This window comes from Aricia agestis, chromosome 20 (assembly GCF_905147365.1).
Source record: "Aricia agestis chromosome 20, ilAriAges1.1, whole genome shotgun sequence".
NCBI lineage: Eukaryota > Metazoa > Arthropoda > Insecta > Lepidoptera > Lycaenidae > Aricia > Aricia agestis.
Window position 1 is genome coordinate 9,445,077 of NC_056425.1, and position 27,673 is coordinate 9,472,749.

Here is a 27,673-nt window from a genome sequence, read left to right on the forward strand (position 1 = left end):
AGCGTTATGAGTTGTGACGTCACGTCAACACAACCGTTTCGGAGAAGTGCGATAGGATACCGCTGGTTATAACGATTGCACACTGGCATTTTTACGGCGCGATATAATATGAGTCGCAAGCGTCTAGACAAGGCACATCCCTGGTTCAGACGCGCTTATTGTCGTTGCTGTAAGGCAAGTAGGAATATTCAATAGCCTCGACAGTCGACAGCTTAGTGGTCGACAGTATCCTTTTCGATTTAAATGTAATTTTGATAATTAAATCTGTAGGGTGATTCACTAAGCGTTTCCGCGCGGAATTTTTCCGATGTAGGAATCTATTTCACTTTCAAGCAAATGACAAGTGAATACTTTCCGATTTTGCTGTCATTTTGACAGTAGTGACATTTCTTTTGTATGAGTGAAATAGTTTCCGCCACGGATTCGAGAAGATCTCACCGCGGATGGGAGTTTGACAACCGACGTCGGAAAATTATCCGAGGATTAGAGCCGTTTTTACGGAATCTTCCCGGCACCTCAGAGACTCGTGAAATCTTTTCACTTCGAGAACCGTGTCATGGGCCATGGCGGATATTGTTAGATGGAATTATTTAAGTAATGATAAGAATAAAACAAAGCAATTATTAATACTTAAGTCGTGTCTTGTATACCTTTTTACCATTTTGAATAAATGTCGTACTGTAATAATTATTATGTGTTTTAACACATTTCCTAAAGATTTATCTTTAGGAAGTGTTTATTGAACAATATTTTTTTTTTATGAAACAAGGGGGCAAACGAGCAAACCGGTCACCTGATGGAAAGCAACTTCCGTCGCCCATGGACACTCGCAGCATCAGAAGAGCTGCAAGTGCGTTGCCGGCCTTTTAAGAGGGAATAGGGTAATAGGGGAGGGTAGGGAAGGGAAGGGAATAGTTGAGGGTAGGGAAGGGAATAGGGTAGGGGTTAGGGGATTGGGCCTCCGGTAAACTCACTCACTCGGCGAAACACAGCGCAAGCGCTGTTTCACGCCGGTTTTCTGTGAGAACGTGGTATTTATCCGGTTACTAGTTTTTGTTATTCGTAGTACCTATCTAGTATTGTTTTTGCTTCGCTGCTGCCGTGCCGCGGCGCCCGGCACTTGTCGTTTCATACTAACTGTCTGAATCTTTTTTCGCGCCGCGCCGCGGTGTTGTGTGGTAAATAGTAGGCATTGGATTAACGATTAACAGACTACTCAAATTACCGGATTACTCAAATTTCTCAAGATATATAGGTAATTTTCCGTAGCTCGACTTGAGCTTGACAATAATAATTAATATCTTTGACAAGTCACAACTTACAGATAAGACAGATTGTCATTGTCGGCACATAGACAATATTTTTTGTTTTAATTCCACTCAACTCCTAAACGGCAGCCGGCAGCCGCGCTATTATATTTGTAATTTGTACTTTTGTAGTTTGTACTGCGTGGTGCGCCATTCAACCAACCCCAAGCGGCAGCCGGGTTACCGCGCTCTTTTATTCAATTATAATAAACTGTAACGTATTTCTTTTGTAATTAAAAGAAGTTTCATTAGGTAAGATCTTTGATGTATTGGCTACATTCTGAATAGTAAATAGTGTTTTGTATTAATTTTTTTAATGAGTAGCAAATTTTTAATATTCAATTAAATACTCAAAATCATTCGTTGATTAAAACTCAGCTGAAATATATATTTTTTGTATGGTAAGACTAGTCTTAGTCTTAAAAATTTTGTTCATTAAATTAAGAGGTGCAGGAAAGTTTGGAGGTACAATAATTATTTTCCCATCTTTGATCTTGATACTGACAGCGATGAAATAACCAAGGCTATATAATGTTATACCGTAGCACTTATTGCCAAAAAAAAAAGTGTCAATTATTCTCTTTGGTTTCGGATTCATTTCGGCAACGGAAAGTTTGTGAATCGCTGTGATACTGACAGATGAAATCTTTTCACGTGAGATCTTTCCGACGATCGTGCATCGGGGGGCTGATGTCATTGCGATTATGTAGCTGTCAGTATTATATATTTCAACTTTTATCTCAGGTCAAAGTGGCGTCTTAGCGGGCCCCTAGAGTCTAGACGATAAAAGTTAATGTGCAATATTATTGACCGTCTAGGGCTGATATTTTTGCCTTTCAATCTTATTGTCAAATAAGTTGTTCTATATTATTGTAGGTCTAGGCCTTACTTTTCCGCTTACGCAATAAAACTAATGCGAAAACTTAAGTGTTCATAATTTTCATACGCCGTATGCTTACGCAAAATGATGGCTTGCGGCTACGAATAATATATAGTTTTTATTATTCGTAGCCCTGCGGTTTTGCCACTGTCGCTATTCGTTAGTGCGTAAGCTCCTTAATAATGTTCATTGTTTATAATTTAATGCTTAACTGTAAGTGACTGCGAAGGTAGAGTTACTTATGAGACTGCTGAAAGCAGTACCACAATTCTACCATTTTAATACAGCTTCGCTCCTCCTTGTTCGATAATGTTTTTTGGTTAAGCCGCAAAATAGTTTTCTCATAATGTGAAATAAACATCAAACTAGTGAGTTTCAGAGTTTTGAACAATAAGAACGCGTTTGAGACTGATTGAAGGTTTAAAGGTACTAAAAAAGTACGTAGTAGCGAACAACTTGAAGCTGCAGCAAACAACTTGTCGCAGCAAACGACTAGCCGCTGCAACACTATCAGAGCGCCTTCACATTACGTCGCAAGCAGTGCGGCAGCAGCGCTGCAGCCGCGCGACTTCTATACAAAAGAGGTTCGTGCGGCTGCCGCGCGACTCTCTTTTGTACGCAGTACGCACTGCTTGCGACGTAATGTGAAGGCAGCCTCAACATAGATGCAGCTTCGATTTAGTCTATTTGCCATCAAACTACAATTATATAGCAGATGTCGCTGCGACAAGTCTGTTGCCGCAGCTTAATCTGCTAATCGTGGAAGGCATGAAGCAACAGCAGACGAAGTGTCCCAGCGACACTACTGGTTTCTATTTTTTTGTATGAAATTACCTTGGTAGTAAGGGAACATCCATAAAGTACGTCACACGATTTTCAGACCTCCCCAACGGTCCCTGGTCACATTTGTGAGACGACCCCCACTCTCTACCTAGTGTGACGTCACAAATTTAAAATGTTACAAAAAATAAAACTAGGTACCTCAATATTATAAATGTTGCTATTCATATTAGTAAATTTAAAATGTGCGTCACTAAACTTAGGAGTTAGGACCCCTATCACCTTGGACCTTGTCACACTTCGTTGACCCCCCCTTAGGTGCGACATACTATATGGGTGGTCCCTAAGCGACATGAATACTCATACATTTATAGGAACCGTGCAACCGCGACAAAGTCGTTCGCTGCAGCTTCAAATCTTCCACAACCAATTTGCACCTCCAGTATCGGTCTCAAAGCCATTTCAGGGAATGGGTCATAAAAATTGTATGCAGGACGCGGCGCCCGTCCGCCGGGTATCGATCCCACTGCCCGCCGGACAACTACTCACAACTAACAATTATACAAACACTACAATATTCACAAGTCACCTCTGACTTAAACCTTTAAGTCAACGACGTAAGGGTTACTCCCATAGAAATACACAGAAAAAAATACTGAACGGAGTGTAATGTGTATACAGCGCCTTTGAAGAACTTATTAAAACATAGTTTGAGAAAATGAATGCCGAGAAAACCTCTCTACTCATTAAATAGAAAATATCAGTTATCAGTCACAACTTATGAATAACCGCTTTCAATATATTTGTGACTGTATAGAATTACTGACTAGTAAAAGCACAGCTGAGATGGTAGCCTGTCATTCTAAAAAAAATATTGAAAATACGCCTCTGCCTCAAAGACATGGGACATGGTGCCAAGCACATAAAATTTTCAATGTTTTGTCATTAGCAGCCAATTTGCCAACATCCTGTAGCACTCCGAACGGTATCTGTAGCACTTCGTACGGTATAAGATAAACGTGTACTATAATGTAGCGCCGCTACGGCGTAGCGCTGCTACGAAAATGTATGTTTAATATTTTTGATATAATATAACATTTGTAATTTTTTATTTTTTCAAAATTTTTTTTCCTAAAGTGCTATATTTTGCGTTCTATCGATGCCAGGGGCTCTTCATCAAACCATAATATTATGTAGTATTTAAAACTCATTTCTTAAATTGTTAAGTTTGTTAGCAGGCTTCTTTACTATTTAGTATTTAACCGAAAGCCGACTTTAAAACGTTATCAAGAATTAACAATTTTACGATCACTTCCGTGGTAAAAGTACATATTACTCAAGTTTTTGTTTCTCTTTTTAAATCTACTTTGCTTAGGTAACTCTTTAGTCCTAGTTTACGCAACTAGCCAGAATGACCAAGAAACTTCGTGTTCTCAGTATCATAAGATTGCTGAGGCTTCACACAAGTTTCTCAACACGCTACGAATTAGCACTCGAGTTGGTAAACTTGATAACATACTGAGTACTTAGACATAACTTCGTGTGCATGTTTTCGTTAACTTTGAGATTACGCCCACGTGAGATAATATTATGTATCGTTAATTTTCGTAGAATTTTACGTTAATTGTTACAAATAATGTTTATAAAACACAAGGGCTTTAAACGTTAATAATTAATATAGAAATCAAAAATGTATAGAATTTGACATCAGTATTTCCGGATCAACTCTCGAATGAACTGTCGCTGGCAGTATTTATAGACCATTACGACCTGCAAACTTTCACGAAGAGAGCATAATATTTCCTCTTAAAATGCCGGCAACGCACTTGCGACTCCTCTGATGTTGCGAGTGTCGATGGGCGGGTAGTCGCTTCCCATCAGGGGATCGTCGTCAAAAATGACATGTCAATGTAACATATTTTTTTAAACTTTTCACGGAATCAGACAAACATGGTATGAAGCGACCATTTATGTTTTAAAATCTTAGATGTTTCCAAAGCTAACAAACCACGTTGGAGGTATAAAAGTTTAACCATCTCGGGTTAATTCAGTTGAAAGTCGTAAAGGAATGAGTGGATGAAGGAATTAGGTGTTTGACTTCAAATTTTACCGGTGTATTTAATGGTCTACGTACTAGCTCCAGCTTGGTATATAATATGGTTGGTATATAGAGCTAGCAATAAAATAAGCACTAACACAGGATTGGTCAAAATTTCATTCTTTATAAGGGGCTAAAATAGAGATAAACTTGTAACTCTGTGTGTACTGTTGGTGAGCTAAATAATAAATAAGAATGTCAAGTGCTAGAAGCCCTAATTCACGCGAGAGAAGCCGCGTGCGATTTACAAATCAATATTCTTTACAACAAATATCTTAACAATAAAAACAACTTTTCCGACAAAACCTTATTAGTTATTAATTATTATGTAACCACTAAGACTTTTATATTAGTCGAAACCCCCTGTTATCCAGTTTATGTCAGTTGGTCTTTTCTGGGGCCAACAATCCATACTAATATTATAAATGCGAAAGTATCTCTGTCTGTCTGTCTGTCTGTCTGTCTGTCTGTCTGTCTTGCTTTCACGCCAAAACTACTGAACCGATTGCAATGAAATTTTGTATACAGTTATTCTAGAGTCTGAGAAAGGACATAGGCTACATTTTGATGTGGGAAAATATCTTATTTCCATGAAAATTTCGATGAAAATGAATTCGCATTGCGCGTGGCCAGCGCTCATCCCGGGGGTCCTGGGTTCGAGTCCCGCAGGCGGAACAAAAAGTTTTCAATTTTCCTGGGTCTTGGATGAGTATTAAAATAAAATTTCAAAAATCTTAAACATATTTTATGTATAATATTATAAAAAATCCAGAAATATATCGATGGAATGAACATTTTAGTTCTAATACGATTCAACAGATGGCGTTTTATTTTTTACTTTATTGTAACATAGAACTAATCATACTTATTAGTTAGTATGTTTTTGTTTATAGTTTTTAATACGTTAGAATATGATGTTTAATCCATACTAATATTATAAATGCGAAAGTATCTCTGTCTGTCTGTCTGTCTGTCTCGCTTTCACGCCAAAACTACTGAACCGATAGTAATGAAATTTTGTACACAGATAGTCTAAAGCCTGAGAAAGGACATAGGCTACTTTTTAACTGGAAAAAGGGGTTGTAAGGGGGTGAAAATGCGTAAATTTGGTCAAATTAACTTAGTTCCAAAAACTTAAAACAGATGGCGCCAAGAGTCCCCTAGATCGCGCTATTGCTTGCTCATACGTATTTCTATAAGAGGTGGTACCATATTGAGCTAGATTTTCGATTCTTTCGATTGTTATACACGTTATTAACTAATAACTCACCTACCAACTTAGACATCAAATTCAAAAACAACAGCGCCAAAACTACTGAACCGATTGTAATGAAATTTTGTACACAGATAGTCTAAAGCTTGAGAAAGGACATAGGCTACTTTTTAACTGGAAAAAGGGGTTGTAAGGGGGTGAAAATGCGTAAATTTGGTTAAATTAACTTAGTTCCAAAAAACTCAAAACAGATGGCGCCAAGAGTCCCCTAGATCGCGCTATTGCTTGCTCAAGCGTATTTCTATAAGAGTTGGTACCATGTTGAGGTAGGTTTTACGATTCTTTCGATTGTTAAAACACGTTAATATTAACTAACTAGCTGTTGCCCGCGACTTCGTCCGCGTGGTCTTTAGTTTATAGCGCGCGGTGTCAACAAAATTTGTGTCAAATTTAAAAACTTTTTAAAACCCTGGTAAGTGGTACCCCTCTTAGGGCCGCGTTACACCGGAATGGCAGCGCTGAAAGTGCTCGCCTCGCCGCTGCCATTCCGGTGTAGCGCGGCCCTTAATTAATCAAAATACCCAAAAACAGCTGTGCAGTGTGCACATAATCTATACTAATATTATAAATGCGAAAGTATCTTTGTCTGTCTGTCTGTCTGTCAGTCTCGCTTTCACGCCAAACGCCAAAAGTATCTCTGTCTGTCTGTCTGTCTGTCAGTCTCGCTTTCACGCCAAACGCCAAAACTACCGAACCGATGGTAATGAAATTTTGTATACAGATAGTCTAAAGCCTGAGAAAGGACATAGGCTACTTTTTTACTGGAAAAAAGGGTTGTAAGGGGGTGAAAATGCGTAAATTTGTTCAAATTAAGTTAGTTCCAACAATTCATAATAGATGGCGCCGTGCGTCTTCTACATCGCGCTGACGCTTGCTCAAAAGTCTTCCTATAAGACGTGGTATCATCTTACATTTAAGTTTCGATTTTTTTCGATTGTTATATCTATTCTACGGTATTAAATAACTCAGTACTTTATCAGTGCAGTGACGTAACCTTAAATCTATCAATGATAAATAGTTTATGGGTAAAGTTGTGTAATCGGAGGGCTAAATAAGCTTTAAAATTTGGCATAAAATATAAAGTTTAATATAAAAAAATGAAATACTTATTGTGTGCACACTGCACAGCTGTATTGATTTAAGGGGTACCAGGGTTTTTTTATAAAAGCTTTTGACACCAATTTTGTTGACATCGCGCGCTATAAAGTACTATAAACTGAAGTCCACGCGGACGAAGTCGCGGGCAACAGCTAGTACAAAATAATATGTACCGAGTCGCTACATAAATTCATCCTTTTAAAATCAAAGTAACGACCGCGTATATAGAGACCATTCATAAAAAGCGAGGACTGCGGTAACTTTGCGGAACAAATTTTTCTTTATGTGAAAGGGGGTGAAAGATCTTTACATTATGTCTTTGATTAATGGTTATATAAATTTGCTACTTGGGAAATGTATTTAAAAAAAGCGAAAATAGAAAATTAAGTAAGACCATCTTAAGTGATTTGTAAAACATTTAAGTAAGTAATTGACAAGCGATTTATATGCCAAGGCCCAAGACACAATCCCACGGATATACCTATTATACGTATTTACCTAGCCAAGGTATAGGCTAAACAAGTCTTATCCAAATACTTTCAAAAGTTTTTGCGCGATAAGGGCACAAATAGATATTATATATTTAAAACTTTCACATTATTGCAATATCATCGATATAATTTTCTTAATCCTATACTGACTATTATTACTACGAGTACGGAGTTCTATCACCGCAGCGTGTTTTACCTGTTCCTGTGCCCTTTCAGAACTCGTTTCGTACTAGTCCTTTGACTATTGTATTCTGAATAGCTGACGAGTTGCATTTGTGTGAAAATAAAATTGTATAGTCGGCGAAGCGTTGCGCAAATCCATGATAATGCAAATGCTATAAATGTCTTGCATCTTCTAGCATAAACAGCTGAAGTGATTTGGATGTTTCGTATTGAATTAAAACTTGGAGCACAGAGAAAGGACATAGGACAGTTTTTATCGCGAAAATTTTACGGTCAATAAACGAGTTTTTGCGTTTATAAAGTTACAACTTACAAGCAAGATTTATACCCTGTTTCCATGATTTTTGACAGGAGTTCGTGTATCCAAAAGCGTTGTTGATGATTAATTGGTGCTTTAAGAGCCCACGCAGACTGCAGACTTTTAGTCGGCCAATAGTTTGATCGAAAGCTTAATCAGTACGAAGATGTATGAAGGTGCGCACACTAAACGATTTGAATCGGCCGATAATAATGTACTGAAACCCCAATTTGGTCAAACTATCGGCCGACTAAAAGTCTGCAGTCTACGGGGGCTCTAACGCTAGCTAATCAAAAGCGGTATTGAAAAGATAAACTTCTGTCTAAAAACGCCAGAAACCAGGCAATAGTCTTAGTACTTTCTGAAATAGGTTTGATTTGAAGCCAAGTAAATAAATTAAAGATCATTCACATCAAAAATGTTGAACCAACAGCAGCAGCAGATAGCTTTTTGTGCTAATTATACTAGTACAAAAAGCTGTCGAGTACAATCGTTGATAAACATGGCTCAGATCAGATCTAAATATGCAAATGTGGCAAACGTGGCATGTGAGGCGGGGTCATTGACACGTACAGGTGCATCACGCTGTACACACCTTTGCCCATTAATCTCCAAGAATGTGCAACCACCTGACTGTACAGGGTGTTTGGTGAATACTCTACATTAAAAATTACGTGGAATACTCGAGAGCGATATTATGATACATTCTACAGTTTGAATTCTATTCGAGGGATTCGTAAATCAGTATATTAGAGCGTGGCTCTTAGCTCAGAGGTGGTGGGTTCATTTCCTTCGTTGGAAAAAATATTGTTTTCAAGTCATGTGTTGCAGTTTTACAATCTTTTGATTGCCTGACAGGTAAGATGAGCAGGGTGCTACATGCCTATTCGATACTGTCAGTCCTTCACCAGCTGATCTCTCGCCAGTCAGTCAGTCGTTATCAGTGAGTTATTCCAGTAAAGAACTTTTTTTTGCAATGAATTTCTCCAGCTTCAATAATAAATCATTATTATTGCAATTTACAGGACGTTGGACTTCTAAATACTCTACAAAATATGAAATGACTGGGTATCCTTAGAAAAACGTTTAGAAGAAATTAAATATGCAAAATATTCAGGCGCCCTTTTATTTGTACAATATGCATATTATGACATTTAAACATACTGTACCTATACGAGCTGTTCTTTAAAGTACTCTACATAATTATAAAATTACCTGGTATTCTCGCAATGTATTATGATAAAACTAAAATAGATAATATAAGCCTGACACAAAAATACGTATGTAACATAAGATAATGGCGCCCGTACGCCATGAATCATGATATTATATTCAAATAGTACTATCATATCAGTGAAATATATTTATCGGCAGTTAGCGGAGCTACGTAATTTCGTCAGGTTATGTCAAGTCCAGCAGACGGACTACGACCGATGTTGATTTGACATAGCCCCACCAATTCAGCTAGGCCCTCCATCTGTCAATTTCTTTGATAGTACCACAGTATAGCAATATGACATATCCCTACAGTAGTGAAACGAATGTACTTGCGCAGAGCAACGGAGGGGTACCCGCGGGGAAGCGGGCGGCGCGGGCCCGCGTATACTAACTCGCGGAGTTTGTGTACCTGCGCCCACAGGGGTGACGTTGGCGCGTTGTCTACGAATTTTGTGTTGTAAAACGATAACTTATCTTATAAACAATGGGATATTATAATAAATGTTCAGTGTACGGATGTAAATCTGATTCAAAAAACAAAAAGGATTTAAATTTTCATAAATATCGGCTCACAGTTTACACTAATATTGTGTTGGCCTTGGCGGCATGTATATTTTGCATCTTTGTTTTATTGTTTACGTTGTAAGAAGTGTAACAAAGAGAGAAACAATATAGAATAAATTAAAATTCCGTCAAATACCCTGTTACATACTAATTAGTACCTACCTACCCAGGTACACATATCAAGTGTAACATACCGCGCCCTTACCGCGCACGTAATAAGTGTTTTGAAGTGCTTCTGTTACACCTGACGTGTGATTTATTATTGGATATTTTATATATTCGAAATTTCGAATGCGTCTTCATTATTTTAATCCTTCGATCGTGATTCGTGGATCCTTGGAAATCTATTGTTATTCTATTGTGTCTCGCTCACCGGTGAGCTTATGGGGCTTGATGGGTTAATTAATTTTTTAAATAGAGAACTAAAATCATCTAAAAATAAAGTTTCACGTAAATATCTGGCAGTACGACATAATATGTACGATTCATCTACCGGCTCAAAAATTTCCTTTCCACTCCGGTCAAGACCTTGCTGGTCCAGTCCCTTATCTTTCCTATAATTAACTATGGTGACGTGTGCTGTTTAGATCTTAATGCCGACAAACTCGATAAACTCGACAGATTGTTTAATAATTGCCTCCGATTCATATTCAACCTTCGAAAATACGACCATGTTTCTTCGTATCGCTCCAAGCTACACTGGTTACCAGTACGTCAGCGCCGCTCTGTGCAGGCACTGTGTGTGCTATATTCACTGCTGCATCATCCCCATACTCCCGAATACCTCGCCCCTCACATTCAATACCGTTGCAGCAGGCACGATAAAAACCTCCGATCCACTTTAAATCAGCTTTTAAGTTGCCCTTCTTACAAGTCAAGCTCCGTCCACTCTTCTTTTAATATCCAGGCTATTCTCCTCTGGAACGCTCTTCCTCCGGAAATCAGGATGTCAAAAACCAGAGATACTTTTAAGCGCAGGGTACGTGAGTTTTTCTTGAAACAGTTGGCAGACTCTTAGTTTTCATAATTTATGGCATAAATTAATATTTATAATATTTTTAGTATCATCATTGATCAACTATATTATTATAATATAGTTATTATATAATAATATATAACGTATGGTTATTGGTTTTATTTATATATAATTTTATGTGTGATAATATGTATATTATAAGTATACTTAGTATAATATATATTTATATATATATATATATATATATATATATATATATATATATATATATATATATATATATATATATATATATATATATATATATATATATATATATATATATATATATATATATATATTTCTGTCTTTTCCTCTTTCAACTCGACTGGCACCTATACAACTATGTCCTTGTATCGCCCAAAGGTTGACTGGTAGATAATGCCATACGGCATTAACCTTTGTACCTATATGTGCATAAAGTTTTTAAAATAAATAAATATGTAAATATAACACGCTGATTAAACAGATTAAATGATAACATTTGCATTACAAGCACAATATTTTATTTTTATTTTATTTCCCGTTTCGTGGCAACCCTGGCATATCTGCTCGGTACCTGTCATCGGTGGCGGCATCGTGCGACGTCAAAGGCGTTTCGTTACTGTAGGGACTAATATTGCTATACTGTGATAGTACTCATACCTAAACATAATTTACATTTGAAAAAATTCCATCTTCGGAACGTATTCAAACAAATAAAGTAATTAAATTTAGATTATACCTATTGAAAATCTCTAGCCTCTAGGCCAGCGATTTGCCTATCTCAAGCAAAGCATCACCGATCGCGCCGTCTGAACTTTCGTCGAGTTCGCAAATATTGACTAATGTCTTTATACCTTGGCCGTTCAACATTGTTTGAAATCGGAAGCTTTTAATGTACTTAACTCCTAAATTAAGTTAAATAATAAAACGATCGCGATTGATTTTGCTGAACGCGGCAACTGTAGCATTCGAGTTTTTTTTCAGTTACATTACGAGACATAATAGTAATATAATCACAATAGTTTATAAAAGCCCGAAGGAATTCTATAGCAGAGGTAACGGGCTCAAAGTGGCCGGCAGGTGTTCCCCACACAAAGACGAGGCCTCACGTGCAAAAAACAGCGCTCCAAATGTCGCCACCATCTGTCCCTCGAGCTCGGTAATAATAACTATGTTATGCAAACCAAAAAAACCTAGGTAGTTTGTACATTGGTCGCGTGATAGCGTCGACAGAAAAAGAGGGTAGACTCACCTAATTACTCAGTACTTAGGAGACCTAAAACAGTGCAACTCCGGTCCGCTCCGCATGGGGTGACCACGCTTCAGGTGTAGTACGGACGGTGCGGTGGGCGCGCGTGTCGGGTCCATATCGACCGGGCGTCCGACGCGTCGAGCGCGAGCGAGCGGACTGGTGGAGTCGGGGCTCCGCGCCGTCGTTTGTAAAGGCCCGCGAGACTCTGAGGCGCCAGGCCGCGCAGGCGCGCAGCCCCGACTACACCCGTCTTTGTGCCCCGGAAACGGGGACTCGACCACCGCTACACCCTGTTATATCTCAAAACGTCTTAAACAACGTTTATGGGATTATACATAATTGGGACACCAATAAAACTCGCAATCTTGTAGCGTCTTACGACCCATTCCGATAACCTCACCGTAAAAGTAAAGACAACCGACGCTGATTAAAATGTATCAATCGCTTATTATGAGCTTTTCGTTTTTTCTGACGTCGAGAATTACATATTATGTACTCTCTTGAAACAGCAATGGGACGTAGAGACCTTAATTCAGTACTTAGAGATCCGTTCGGTATCATTGTTATTACCAAACTTGAAAATTATCAACGCGAGAACCAAACGCATAACCTCTGAGTCAAGACCCAAGCCCCAACCACTGGGCCACCAATGACGTATTTTCTCAGAATTTTTATTATTTTTCCTACCTATAGGGAAAAACATCGGGCAATAAAGACTAAACGTTATCGACGGCAAGAGAAGCAAACTGAAAACATTATACACGTTACTTCTGTTTAAAAAATTCGATGCCTATTTTTTAAACAGAAGTAACGTGTATAATGTTTCCAGTTTGCTTCTTAAAATACACCTAAAAACAACCAATTACGAGAAATACAAATCCAAAAATCCCCTAAGCAATCCAATGGATATTTACTCATTTTACCTGACTATTCAAGTAATAAAATAGAAAATTAATACTGTATAAAGGGTCTTAATTTAGCAAGATACTAATCACTCTAAGGATTATGACTCCTTTTGATTCTGTCTGAATTAATATGCAGGATACACTTAACAAAAGGATTAAACAAAGCTAGCGCGGGTCTTTTGACATTGTGCTCTAGAATACTGTTTACAATTAAAGCTGCAATGTCCCACTTTTATTATTTACATAACAATTTCGTTCCTTGTAGTAGAAAAACATTTTCAAAAAGTCCGAGTTAATGCAGCATCATGGTCACATTAGCTATTTTAAATTTAAAACATGAGAGTAGTGTTTAAACACGAAGCTTAAAAGTTAAAAAGTTAAAATAATACCTCTGCAATTTTTGCGAATTGGGCGTAAAAACTATTTTCTTTCTCGTTTGTAAATAATTTGTAATTTTTATTAGATAACAATAAATTATCATAAAATTGTGTCCTGCTAAATATGAAATTTAACCAACGTCGGCGAAGCCAAATTAGTGAATAAATCGATATAGCTATCAAATGATAGATTCTTATTACAATTAACTTTTAGGCTCTAAATTTAAAAAAAAATACGAAATTTAACACATTGGAACTCACTTTACGGAGTGTGGACATTACCAATTAAAAAGTTCCTGTAATTTTCAGGAAATCCGTCTAATGTGCGAGGTTGCGAGCGTCATATTATCTATACTAATATTATAAAGCGGAAGAGTTTGTTAGTTTATTTGTTTGTTTGAACGCGCTAATCTCAGGAACTACTGGTCTGATTTGAAAAATTCTTTAGATAGTCCATTTATCGAGGAAGGCTATAGGCTATATTTTATCATGCTAAGACTAATATGAGCGAAAAAATAGAGGAAAGTGTGGAAAAAACGGGTGGAAATTATTTGAAAGGGCTTATTTGAACGCGCTAATCTCAGGAACTACTGCGTAGCTAGCACGGGGTTTCCCAGTCGATTCTTCGGAAGAAAGTAATGGCAGTTTCTTTCCCATGTCTACATATCTTATTCCCGAGCATGGCACCACCCATCGACTTGAGTTTCAGTGGACAAAGACAAGAAACTCTTTCCATAGCAACCATTAAAGCAACGGCAATTATTTTTTTTTGACATTTAGTTTCTTGGTTCTTTTTTTTTAATTATAGCACCTCGGCTATAAAACCATGGCCAGTGTCGAGTAAATGGCGGCAAATTCAAAAAATCGACGTGTAGCAACCTTGTCTATAGCCAGAATTATAGTTTTGATCTACGAAATACGAATAATAAAAACTAAGGAACTTTATTATTCGTAGTTTGTAGATCAAAACTATAATTCCGGCTATAGACAGGGTTGCTATACATCGATTTTTTGAATTTGCCGCCATTTACTCGACACTGGCCATGGTTTTATAGCCAAGTGCCATAATAAAAATAAAAACAGAATCAAGAAACTAAATGTCAAAAGCGGATCGTCATGCTTGACTTATAGATTTTCAAAAGCGAAAGATATCGAGATAGGAAAGAAACTTTTACTCCAATGTTTTTCCGGTAAAACTGTCAAAATTTAGTTTCTTTCGTTTGTCTACGTGCTTGTGCTAGCTATGCAGGTCCGATTTGAAAACTTCTTTCAATGTTAGATAGCCCATTTATTGAGGAAGGCTATATGTTATATTTTATCACGCTAAATCTTACAGAAGCGAAGAAATAGAGGAAAGTGTGGAAAAAACAGTGGAAATTATTTGAAAGGGCTTATATGAACGCGCTAATCTCAGGAACTACTGGTCTAATTTGAAAAATTCTTTCAATGTTAGATAGCACATTTATCGACAAAGACTATAGGTTATATTTTATCATGCTAAGACAAATAAAAGCGAAGAAATAGAAGAAAGTGTGAAAAACGGGGGAAATTATTTGAAAGGGCTTATTTGAACGCGCTAATCTCAGGAACTACTGGTCCGATTTGAAATATTCTTTCAGTGTTAGATATTCCATTTATCGAGGAAGGCTATAAGCTATATTTTATTACGCTAAGACTAATAAGAGCGAAGAAATAGAGGAAAGTGTGAAAAAAACGGGGAAAATATTTGAAAGGGCTTATCTCACGAACTACTGGAGCAATGTTTCTGTTATTTGGCACAGATAAGAAGTAGACCACGTGAAGGATCAAAGGCTATTTTTTTTGGATTAATTTGTCTATGAAATATCTAATTTACGCGGGCGAAGCCGCGCGGAACGTTATATTTCGCGTGGTCACGACATCACGCGTAAACGGCTGGACCCATTTTGCTGAAATTTGGTATAAAGATACTTTAAGTCCCGAAAAAGAACATAGGATACATCTTGTCCCGGAAAAATGTACGGTTACTGCACAATATACTTTTATGATTTGCGCGTAAACTATTCAATCTATTTTGATGGAATTTGGTAAGTACGAGGGCTGCTATTTATGTATCCGGAACTGGCCACTTACAAGAACAATATTTAAAAAGTAATAACAACATTTGAAAATAGAACTCTTTGGTTGAAGAATACATTTTGTTTCATGTGACTGTCAATTATTTTTCCATTGTGGCGTCATTTTGAAAATTGCGTGTCTTCATTTGCCATGGATTTAACGCGTGAACATTTTCGTACAATGATTTACTACGATTTTCGGCGTGGGCTAAATCAACAACAGTGCTTTATTCAACTCACCGCAACTTTTGGAGATGAAGCACCATCAAAAACCACTGTTTATCACTGGTACAGTGAGTTTAATCGTGGGCGGTCTATGCTCACGGATGAAAATAAAGAAGGTCGCCCAAAAACAGCTGTTGTCCCACAAAATATAGATGCTGTGCGGGAACTAATAATGCGCGATCGTCATGTTACATATCGCGAGATAGAGGCGTCCTTAGGCATAAGTATGACGAGCATACATAAGATATTACACGAACATTTGGCTGTAAAAAAAATATGTTCGCGTTGGATTCCGCACAACTTGACAATCGATCAAAAACGGGCTCGTGTCGATTGGTGCAAAAAAATGATAAAAAAATACAACCGTGGTACGTCAAAAGCCGTTTATAATATCTACACAGGTGATGAATCTTGGATCTATGCATATGACCCCGAAACTAAACAACAGTCAACGGTGTGGGTGTTCCAAGATGAGCCGAAACCAACAAAAGTTACTCGTGCAAAAAGTACTTTGAAGCAAATGGTCGCCTGTTTTTTTGGAATTAATGGACATGTGGCTACAGTGCCATTAGAGAATCGTAAAACGGTTAATTCTGAATGGTATACGACCATTTGTTTACCAGAAGTCTTTGAAGAAATAAGAAAGGACAACCGACAACGCAGAATCATATTACATCACGACAATGCTAGCTGTCACACCTCAGCTGAAACAACTCAACGAATTGACTGGTCATCCGCCGTACAGCCCTGATTTGGCACCTAACGATTTCTTTTCCATACGCGAAGAACAAATTACGTGGTCAACGTTTTTCGAGCCGCGAAGAGGCTGTTGATGCGTTCAAAATGCACGTTTTGGAGATACCTCAATCAGAATGGAAAAAGTGCTATGAAAATTGGTTCCAGCGTATGCAAAAGTGTGTCGATCATCGCGGCGAATATTTTGAAAAGCAATAAAACCATTTTAAATGATATATGTTTGTTTCTTTTTTTAATTCCGGATACATAAATAGCAGCCCTCGTATGGAGATACTTTGAGTCTCGGGAAAGGACAAGGAATACTAATTTTGTCCCGGAAAATGTACGGTCCCGCACAATAAAATTTTATGATTATCGCCTAAACCAGGGCTTCCCAAACTTATTTGTACTGTGACGCCCTTGGGACTACCAAGGGCGTCACAGTACAAATAAGTTTGGGCCAACCACCAACCGACCAAGAATACTTTCTAATTTTAGAACTAGCCTACCCAACATAGGTTATCATAAAACACTATTTGGACATTTATATTTTTATGAGGAAATAATGAACAAATCAAAACACAACCATAAGCCAGCAAGGCTGGATAAAGTGAAGGATGCGCTTGCTTTTCTGAGCATAGCTTCTGAAACCGGGGATAAAGACTACCCGGGATATATGAAAGACATAATGGTCGAGGCGTTTACTCGATTTGGTTGTGTTGACATGTGAAGCCTTTGGGACAATGTTGCGACGCCCCGGGGCGTCGCGACGCACAGTTAGGGAACCCCTGGCTAAACTATTTAATCTATTTTGATGAAATTTGGCATGGAGATTGGAGATACTAATTTGAATCTGGGACAAGGAATGTTGTGTCCCGGAAAAATGTGCGGTTCCCACACAATATACTTTTCTGATTTGCGCGTAAACGATTCAATCGATGTACGGAAACAACTATAAACTAAAGTCCACGCGGACGAAGTTGCGGGCAACAGCTAGTAACTCATAAGACTTAACGACTATTAACATAACATGCCCGCTATGTTATTTCATAAACCGCGTATAAATAGGAGACCACTATTTGTCAATAGCTAATAGCTCCGATGAGTACGTCAAAGACAAAATATGTTGCCCGGGCAACGGAGACACCAACAAAATCAACCAAATGCACTAATTGAGGGGTATAGATTCAAAAGCGCCTCTGTCCAGTTTTTTACCCAACACGTTTTTAGATTAATGGCAACACATTGCATGTTTGTCTGTGACCTCGCATAATTACATACGTGCAAAGCCGACTCTATCTCATACTAAATTCAATTTGAAATTCTCGGTGAGGTGCAAAAACGCCTCTATTATTTAATGTAGTAACAAAAGCGCTTGTATCCCGCCGCGACCAATCACAGAGCCGGGCTGTGTTAGTTAGCCTAATGGCGTCCGCGTGTTGTTTCTTGAACATTTCGTCCCGTTATTTTATTGATTTTTAATAGTAAAAGAACGCAAAATGGAAGTTAATATTGCCTCAGTGCAGCATAATAAAGGAAGAAAACGGATCCGCAATGAAAAACAATGGAAACGTAACGTACAAAAGCGTGCAAGGTAAGTTTCCCTGACCATGTTTTGTATGAGAAGATGGTTAATGGACGGGTCAATACCGTGATGACCAAGCAACAATATCGCGGCGAACGCACCTCTTGCAATAAGATTTATTATGATGATTGTTTAACTTTACGGAAAAATTTACTCTAGCTATTTAAATTATTTTATAGATTTAAAAAAATTTCACTGGCAAAAGAACTAAAAAATATTTTACTGTAATGAGTTACTTTTATTTAAAATATTAATATTAAATTAATGTAAAAACTCTAGATTTAACCTCAGTGTCGTGAGTTTGATTCGCACTTGACCGGTTTTTTTTTTTATATTACAGGTATTCTGCTAAAAGACCACCGGATATAACTGATATAAAAAATTGTGTACATAAAAAATTAGGTAAACTTAAATGCAACGATTTAAATCCTCAAGACATAAGAAAATTTCACCAAGCATTTTTTGCTAAGGCGGATAAAGTGTATCAAGACAATTTCATATTAAAATTCATAAAAGTCAGTACACCACAGAGACGAAGACGTAAAGTAAAGAACCGTGCTGAAGCTGATTTTTTTACGAAATATTATATTCGTACATATACAAAACCGTACAAATTAGTGAGAGTTTGTCAAAACGCTTTTAAAAAAATATTAGGCGTTGGTACCCATAGACTCCGAAACATAGCTAAGAAATTTTTAGTATCAGGCCAAATTCCCCAAGAGCGTCGAGGTGGAGATAGAGTATCTAAGAAAACTTTAGCTAAAAAAGAAAATGTGATGAAATTCATTGAAACATTTCAATGTATTGAATCTCATTACTGCAGATCAGCCACGTCAACAAGAAAATATGTATCTTCAGACCTGAACATAAAAAAAATGTGGAGACTTTATCAAGAAAATCAGACAGATGAAAATCTTAAAGTGCGACATTGCTTTTTTAGAAGAATTTTTGTAGTACACTATAATATTGGTTTTAAAACACCTAGAGTTGATATTTGTTCAAAATGTAGTGAGTTGTCGGAGAAAATTAAAAATGAGAAGGTGGAAACTGAAAAAGTGGCTCTCATGACGGCATTACGAATTCATAAATTGAAAGCCAAATGCTTTTATATGTTTTTGCGGGAGCTTGATGACGAAACGCTTACAATTTCGTTTGATTGCCAAAAAAATCAGGTTTTGCCTAAAGTTGCAGACCAGATTGCTTACTACTCTCGGCAGTTGTACATTTATAACTTCACGATCGTGATAGGTACAAGTACAAATAAATTTCAAAAAGAAAACGTCCGCATATATACGTGGACAGAAAATGTCCACGCTAAATCTTCAAATGAAATTGCATCGGCAGTTTTTGATCTACTCTCAAAGGCAGATTTGACAGGGAAAAAAAAGATCCGAATGATGGCTGACGGATGTGGGTCACAAAATAAAAATAGCACAATGATAACAATGGTGGCTCATTGGTTATTAATGTATGCTCCAAGACATATTAAAACTATTGAACTCATTTTTCCTGTTCCCGGGCATTCGTTCATGCCGGCAGATCGAGTGTTCGGGTTCATTGAAAAGGAAGTAAAAAATAAGGAGGTCATACTCGATCCATCCGAATATCAAAATATTTATGAGAGATATGGGGTTGTTACAAAATTGGGTGAAGACTGTAAAGTGAAAGATTGGAAGACTTATGGTAGTGAAGTGATGAAGCCTCCAGCACAATATCATTTTAAATTTAACGAATGCAAGAGATATTATGTGACAAGAGTCAAGAATAAGCCGGGGCGGTTTTTATTAAGAGGCGAAGTAAATTATAAAATTGATATGGGTGTTTCCAAAAGTGTAATGAAACGAGGTGTAACCTCGATGTCTGAGTTTGAAGTTAGAGACGTACCACCGTTACAAGTGAATGTGTCTGCCTTAAAACTTATCGACGTGAATAAATTGTTATGCAAACACTTCGGTGATAATTGGAAAACAGAACTTGGTTCTAGCCAGCTAAAATTTTACAAAAATGTTTTGGACGAAACTACTCCTGGTGTAGGCGAAAATGAAGAACCCTGTGAATATATGGAAGAAATTGGAATTTCTGTTTAATTTTTAAGGAAGACAATGTTTTTATTTAAGGATAATTTTTTGAATATTTTATATTACTTAAATAATACTTTTATTAAAATTTTAGACTAATAAAAACATTTATAAAATGTTTTCTGATTTTACACCCGTTTGATTACTTTAACCATACTAGTACTGCTTGACAGTCTCGCATAAAACCGTCCACAAGGCGAGGTTATGTAAAACCAAAACCGCCTCTATCCATGGTAATGCAATGCAAAACCGCTTCTATCCAACGTTTAGACGCAAAACCTACTCTATCCAAATTAAAAATAAAAATAATAAAGAATAACGTTAACTATGCTTTCAGATAATGCAATTTTGTTAAAGTTTAGATTATTTAACATCAAATGAAATCTAATTATTAAATAAAGCCTTGCTGTAGTAGCCGCAACAGGTTTTTAGTATATTGTGAAAAAATTCAAAAACTGGACAGAGGCGCTTTTGAATCTATACTCCTCAATTTAAGACCTGCCATGACAAAAATTGTTACGAATGAAAAATAGATATTCTCTAATGTATGAAATATTAATTGACTTTAACAATATTTCAGCTAAGATTTAAATATCCATTTTCATAGGCTGATATCAATAACCGATCCAAGAATAAACAAAGGAGGAAGATGTATCGATCAACAATCAAACACAATAATAATCAAAGCTCCTTCTTCAATCCGACCCTTTCTAGAAACAAAGAAAATGCCGTTAACCCATTTGGATCCGCTGTCCTGTACAGGGACAGTTGTTCAAATACCAAAAATTTTTGTTGTGTTACACATATTTTTTAATTGCATTCACATTTCATAAGCTGAGAAGTGTGTCGTGTTTTTCTTATTTTAAATTTTGGTGAAATTGTAATAAAAAATGATATAAATGATGTACAAAACAACTGAAGTCAAAATGCAAATTATCGTCGCAAAGTAAGGTATTTTATTTTATGTTGCTATGAGAAATTTTAAGATTACTTTAGGAATATTGCTGTCTTATACTGTCTATTAAGTAATAAGTGATAATAAGTGTTTATATTTCAGTGTTGTATATGACAAGTCGTATTTTGTTCTAGTGTCCCTGTATAGGGACAGTGGGCACATTAGTGATAATCTATACTAATATTATAAATGCGAAAGTATCTCTGTCTGTCTGTCTGTCTCGCTTTCACGCCAAAACTACAGAACCGATTGTAATGAAATTTTGTATACAGATAGTCTAAAGCCTGAGAAAGGACATAGGCTACTTTTTTACTGAAAAAAACGTTGTAAGGGGGTGAAAATGCGTAAATTTGTTCAAATTAAGTTAGTTCCAAAAATTCATACTAGATGGCGCCGTGCGTCTCTTACATCGCGCTAACGCTTGCCCAACATCTTTCTATAAGACGTGGTATCATCATGTATTGGAGTTTCGTCTTTTTTCGATTGTTATTTCTTATTTATGTTATTTAATAAGTCAGTACTTTATATTATATAGTGACGTAACCTTAAACCTATCAATGATAGTTTATGGGTAAAGTTGTGTAATTGGGGGGCTAATTAAAATTTGACATAATATATAAAGTTTAATTTAAAAAAATGAAATATTATGTGCACACTGCACAGCTGTTTTGATTTAAGGGGTACCAGGGTTTTTTTTATAAAAGCTTTTGACACCAATTTTGTTGACATCGCGCGCTATAAACTGAAGTCCACGCGGACGAAGTCGCGGGCAACAGCTAGTTTTATAATAAAGTTGTAAGTATTTTGTATTATTTTTCAGAATCTTTATCGAATCTATAATGTCTAAAATAACATTTCATGCAATTTCTCACTACGAAGGGCTTGCAGAAGCACTAGAAAACATATTGAATGAAGATCTTCTTCATTCAATATGTTATATTACCTAGACACGAGCTATGAATTGGTAGCTATTCCTCCAGACCCAAGCATTCTAACGGACGAAGAAGAGTTTGACGAAGATGTCATACAACATAACAAACTGTCGCAAGATATACCTGGTAGATTAGAAGTTTTCGCTACTCAGAATAATGAGGATTGGGATAGCAGCGATGATGAGCATTTGTTCGTTAGTTGGCTTGATAACAGCGTATGCACTATGGGCAGCAATTTCGACACGGCTCATCCCTTGGGAAACGTTAAAAGATGGGATGCTGCACAAAAGAAAAAGTAGACATGGACATCCCACATCTCTTTCAAAATTATAAGTTTGGGTGGTGTAGATCAGGCGGATCAATCTACCGCAGTATATAATAATATGTAGATCGGCGATTAGGGACAATAAATGGTGGTGGGTGCTATTCACCCACATGCTTGACTTGTCCATTGCTAATGCCTGGCATCTGCATTTTTTGACACATGAAGAAAAATTTTATCAGCTGCAATTACGTCGAACAATTACACGATTTTACATAAAATGGAAGACGAAAATCATCATAGGCTGTTCCAGGAGTTGCAGCAGATGGAGTTGGACACTTTCGGCAGAGACTGCCAAACCAATTATAATGTGTCATTATTCATAAAAAAATACGACTACAGTGCAAAAATGCATAAATACATTGTGTATCGAATACAATAATTGTTTCGAAAACTACCACACATGTGCCCATTGTCCCTATACAAGGACAGTGTTTTTTTTAATACTTGCAAACTTATTAAAAAATATTTTTTTGATGTTTTCACTTTGTAAGAACCCTATCATTAGATTAATAAAGAAAAAATAATTATTTTCATTGTAGTCTGCTTTTGGGTCCAAATGGGTAAAACTACAATATTGGTACAATTTTATAAACACATACTCTACTATTATAAATTAAATATTTCAGTATGAGACATCGTCAGGTGTTAGGCAATGAAGCAAACGTGGGAACGACAGTCCTGCGACAATCATATAACCCATATAGGGTAATTTCAAACTTCTTCAGTCTTTAATTGCGCCTAAGGCGGTCTGTAATTTTCTGCTAGAATATTCTATGGCTATGAGAACTCGCCAGTCGAACCCATGTCGCTACCCACGCCACCTCCTGCTTAGAAACATGCTTCAAATTAGATTATTACGTAATGTGCAGAATTTTTCATCAGCCCTGTGAATTTTTAAAACTCGAAGGACCAAGTCATTTAGGAACAGCCTGCATTTTTAAGAATGGTTGGTCAGTAAATATTTAGTTATGCTTGTGCCCAATTAAAATCATATCGAAGTGGGTTTAACGAGTAACAAGAAATGATTATTCACGTACGCAGAAATTGTGTTCCAAGTCCCAACTCAGCTCACACCCCCAAATGCGTGAAAGCTAATTCTCATAATCCCTTATAAGTCGTATTCAATTTTGACGAGCTCTCCTAATGATGCTACATCACATCACAATGGAGATAAGAGTTTTTTAACCATGCCAGGACCATGTTTCCTTCCGAAATATTCGTATAGCATGTAATAGTAATTATTATAGTATGTATTTATTACTGTCGATAAAATTGTACTTTGCATCTACCTCATCTTGTCTCAACATCACCCAAAGGTTGGCTGGAAGTAAATGCCTAAAGGCATTAAGCCCGCCTCTGTACCATTATGTGTGCAAGAAGTATAATAAAAAAAATGATTACTTGGTACAATATTAGGCGCACTTTACGTATCCTTTGAGAATAATAATGTAGCTTTAAGAAAAATCTCAATTCACACCAACATTCATTGACACAAAGCAATCGTTTTACTTTTCGCTTCGGGACGCTCGCTGCTGCTTCGGTCAACGAGACGTGAAAACATAATCACCTCTCTAGGACTTCTTGGGACGTAATAGAGTGTGAACTGGTAGATACCAGATGGGCCACCTCATATGCAATTACCGCCAGCCAGGGCCCGATCCACCATATGGCTATTGGGCCCTAAGCCCAGGGCCCTATGAGTTCAAGGGTCTTCGCCGCCCAGCTAAGTCAAGTCAAAAATAGTCGATAATGCGAAAGAATTCATAATTTTATTAATTTGATGTTGGTATCCCTGCGGGGCTAAAATGGTCGCTTTGAAGAATCATGATAATTATGAATCATAATATGATTCATTTTTCTAAAATCGCAAAATGCAACTCTATTTGCAATTCATTTCTGTATTTTTGTACTGATTTGACATTTATCAGTTTGACAGTTTTGACAATTCATTTGCTGAATTGATTGAGAGGAATTGCTAAATGTGACCATTTTAGCCCCGCTGAGTATCCTACGATCAAGGTTTATTATACAATTTAGGTGTTGGTACGAAATGACAGTTAAAATGTTGTAGCCCTAAGTAGTTTTAGCCCAGGGCCCCGTAAGCTCACGGTCCCGCCCTGCCGCCAGCCGAGAACGCTAAACACGATGGCTGCAACCACTTATGAGTTCGTTGCTGGCGTTCCCATTCTTTATTCTGGCGGTTGACTACCAAACTGACGTCAATTTTAATTCAGCAACGTCGTTATCTGACGTCAATTTTAATTCAGCAACGATCGTGCTGCGTTTTCTCGATGAAATTGCGTTAAACAGACTCGATCCTGTTGAATTTAAAATTGAGTTACTGCAAAATAGTGCGCTAATGTCGGGGTACCAAAAACTGCTGAGATCGAATAGGTTCGCTTCTCGACCGTTTCGGGAGGGCAGGATACTAGTTTTTCACACCACTGAAGAAATCTATTCTCGATTTGATAGCGCATTAATGATATTATTATAATCAACAGCCGACTTCATCCCTTAAGAGCTGCAACCAACATTTAGAAGACGTAAATTCCAAAATTCGAATCGATAAGATCTTGATGATGGTTAAATACCATAGCAGTATGTGTGTAATGATGAGAATAATTATTTAACCATTATAGTAATTAAAATATCAAATAATACACAAATAAATAAATCAATAGAGCGGCACGAATGTAGCGACTCCCAAGTAACAGCCGTAGTCGAGTCAATATTTGATGCGGTATTGATTATTACTTCTTTACATTGTTTGGACGTTTTAACATAACATGTTACATATTATGTAATACCCTAGCTCCTAGTCAGTATTTGTCCTGAATGCTCATAAATAAATCCTGTTAAATAAGGTCTTTGAAAATTTGAAATCTTTAAGGTTAATTCCTTTTGGTTGATATTCTCTTCTCCCAAATAGAAGATTTTCTGTTTGTGTTGTAGTCCTGGAGAAATCAGAAAAATATTATTAACTCTCTAATTTTAAGCTAGAGAAAGTCTATAATCTTTTTTCGAGAAATCAACGTGTATCTATATATAGAATAACGAAGAGTGTGCTATAAATAGCAATAATCGGATTATAAAACAAGCGGGTTTGGCTCCAGCCCTTCACGCTGAAGCTCGTTGAAGGAGTTGCAAAATATATTTTCATTTTATTTAACTCACCAATAAACCTTAAGTTCGATGTTTATTTTTAAGATATTATATTGAGCAATATTATTTCTTTGTTTCTATTGTTTGGATTCTTGGAGTATTCGTCTTTAAACGAAAAGTGGACAGAGACAAGCTAGCTAGAGGTGACCTCTGAGAAAATAATCTAAATCGAATGACGAGATAGGATTCAGGTCATAATATGCCATAAAAGAAAAGGTAAAAAGAAAAGAAATGATCTACTTTATACTCGTTATGGACAACATGATGCCGTAGCTATCGAAGAAAATTGCCACGAAACTACCATAGCCTTAAATTGCGTCAGGACATTATAAATTCACTTTAGCGTGCAGGCATAACCGTTGAATTGGAAATGAAAATTCAACCGAACCGGCTGTCTTCATGACTTATGAAGACGAGGCGGGGAGGTGGTAAAAATAGCCGCAAACAGTAAGAAACCCATAGGACGTTTCGTGTGGGTAATTGAAGAATCGGTGGGCGTGCCGCACGCCATGCCCAGTCGGACGGGAGACATCTTTTACGTATTTGCTCCTCTAGTAATTTCCTCGGCCGTCCTTGTATATTTAAGTGGGGCGGCGGCGTCGTCCGCGCCGCTCTCATGCATATGTCATGAGCGGTTGCCGGGAGACGGTTTGTTGTCGGTCCGCCGCCGCCGCGGGAAACCGCACAGGCCCCCACGCCACCACTACCGATAATTATTGTTCCACTTTCGATTCTGGTGGGTATCGATGCCACCCCTTGGGCGGGGGGATGAGGTGAGGCGACAATTAGCCTCCCGTTTTTCTCCGCACGTAATGACCATGTAGTGTGTCTTGCATGTGCGCTCAAATTAAATGGCGGACCACCGTAAAACAACGCACGCACGCTAACTAATAAATAACGCGACGATATTTTACTACCCCTGATAGACGTATGATGACGGGTTATCTTCGACGATACATTATCCAACGTTTTAGTAGAAGTGACGTTGGGTGGTCCACTTTTCCGATTAATAATAATTATTATCAATTTAACTGCCGATTTCGATCCCTTAATTTGTCCATTGGGTCATAATTATTTCATGGGTGGGTCTCTATTTATCCAACTTTTATAAGCTTCAATATTTAGGGCCTGTTTCACCACTTCCTGATAAGCGACGAGTAGGCTATCCACCGATTAACTTGACAGATCAAGTATGGAGGTTCTTAAAGTTATGAATAGCCTATTCGGCACTATATCAGAAAGTGGTGAAACAGGCCCTTGATCTCATGATAATTAATAGTAAGTATTATCTACTTTGTTCTACATTATGTGGGACGTATTTCTATTACAATTCTTAAAATTCGACATGTAGATTAGATGGATAGCAGCAACTTCCCCATTCTGATTCCGGTGACGAGGGCCGATTTCGTTGAAACGAAATCAAGCATCTAACTGACAAGGCACCAGGTGGCAGGTACAGGAGCGTCCTATTGCATAGCAGAACGTCCGCGGCCTAGTGGGAAAACCGTTGGTTCGCACTCGTGAGGGTGCAGGTTCGATCCCGGGTGGAGGCGTGTACCAATGAGTTATGAGACATTTCAGATACAATCAAGATTCAGATACCCTCAAGTACATAATACGGATGCTCATACGGTGAAGGAAAACATCGTGAGGGAACCCGGACATTGGCTAGTCCTACACGTATAAATTGACCTGATCATTCCACTGGACCAGTCCCGACTATGTTGCGATTTGCAAGAATGCCGTATGGGCTTGGGCAACCATACGGACATTTATAATCTTGTCCCAGGCACTACAGAATTTGAAGAGTGATTACTTTGCTCTGAAAATACTCAATGCTGTATAAATCATCCACA

At 37.4% G+C, this 27,673-nt stretch overlaps 1 protein-coding gene across 4 annotated transcripts in view; it reads right to left on the reverse strand.

Moving 5' to 3' along the window:
• The window catches only part of LOC121737012 (heterogeneous nuclear ribonucleoprotein K), a 59,326-nt gene that overhangs the window by 26,158 nt on the left and 5,495 nt on the right, over window positions 1-27,673 (reverse strand). The window contains exons 1-2 of one of the 4 annotated variants that reach the window (XM_042128523.1): window positions 8,420-8,423; window positions 4,738-4,744 (exon numbers count right to left, since the gene is read on the reverse strand). The exons of 2 other annotated variants lie outside the window; for them this stretch is intronic. The gene's annotated coding sequence lies outside the window, so the exon portion shown is untranslated. Of the gene's footprint in view, window positions 1-4,737; window positions 4,745-8,419; window positions 8,424-12,442; window positions 12,563-27,673 lie in introns of those variants that run through there. One more of the 4 variants, XM_042128522.1, reaches the window with a different exon arrangement.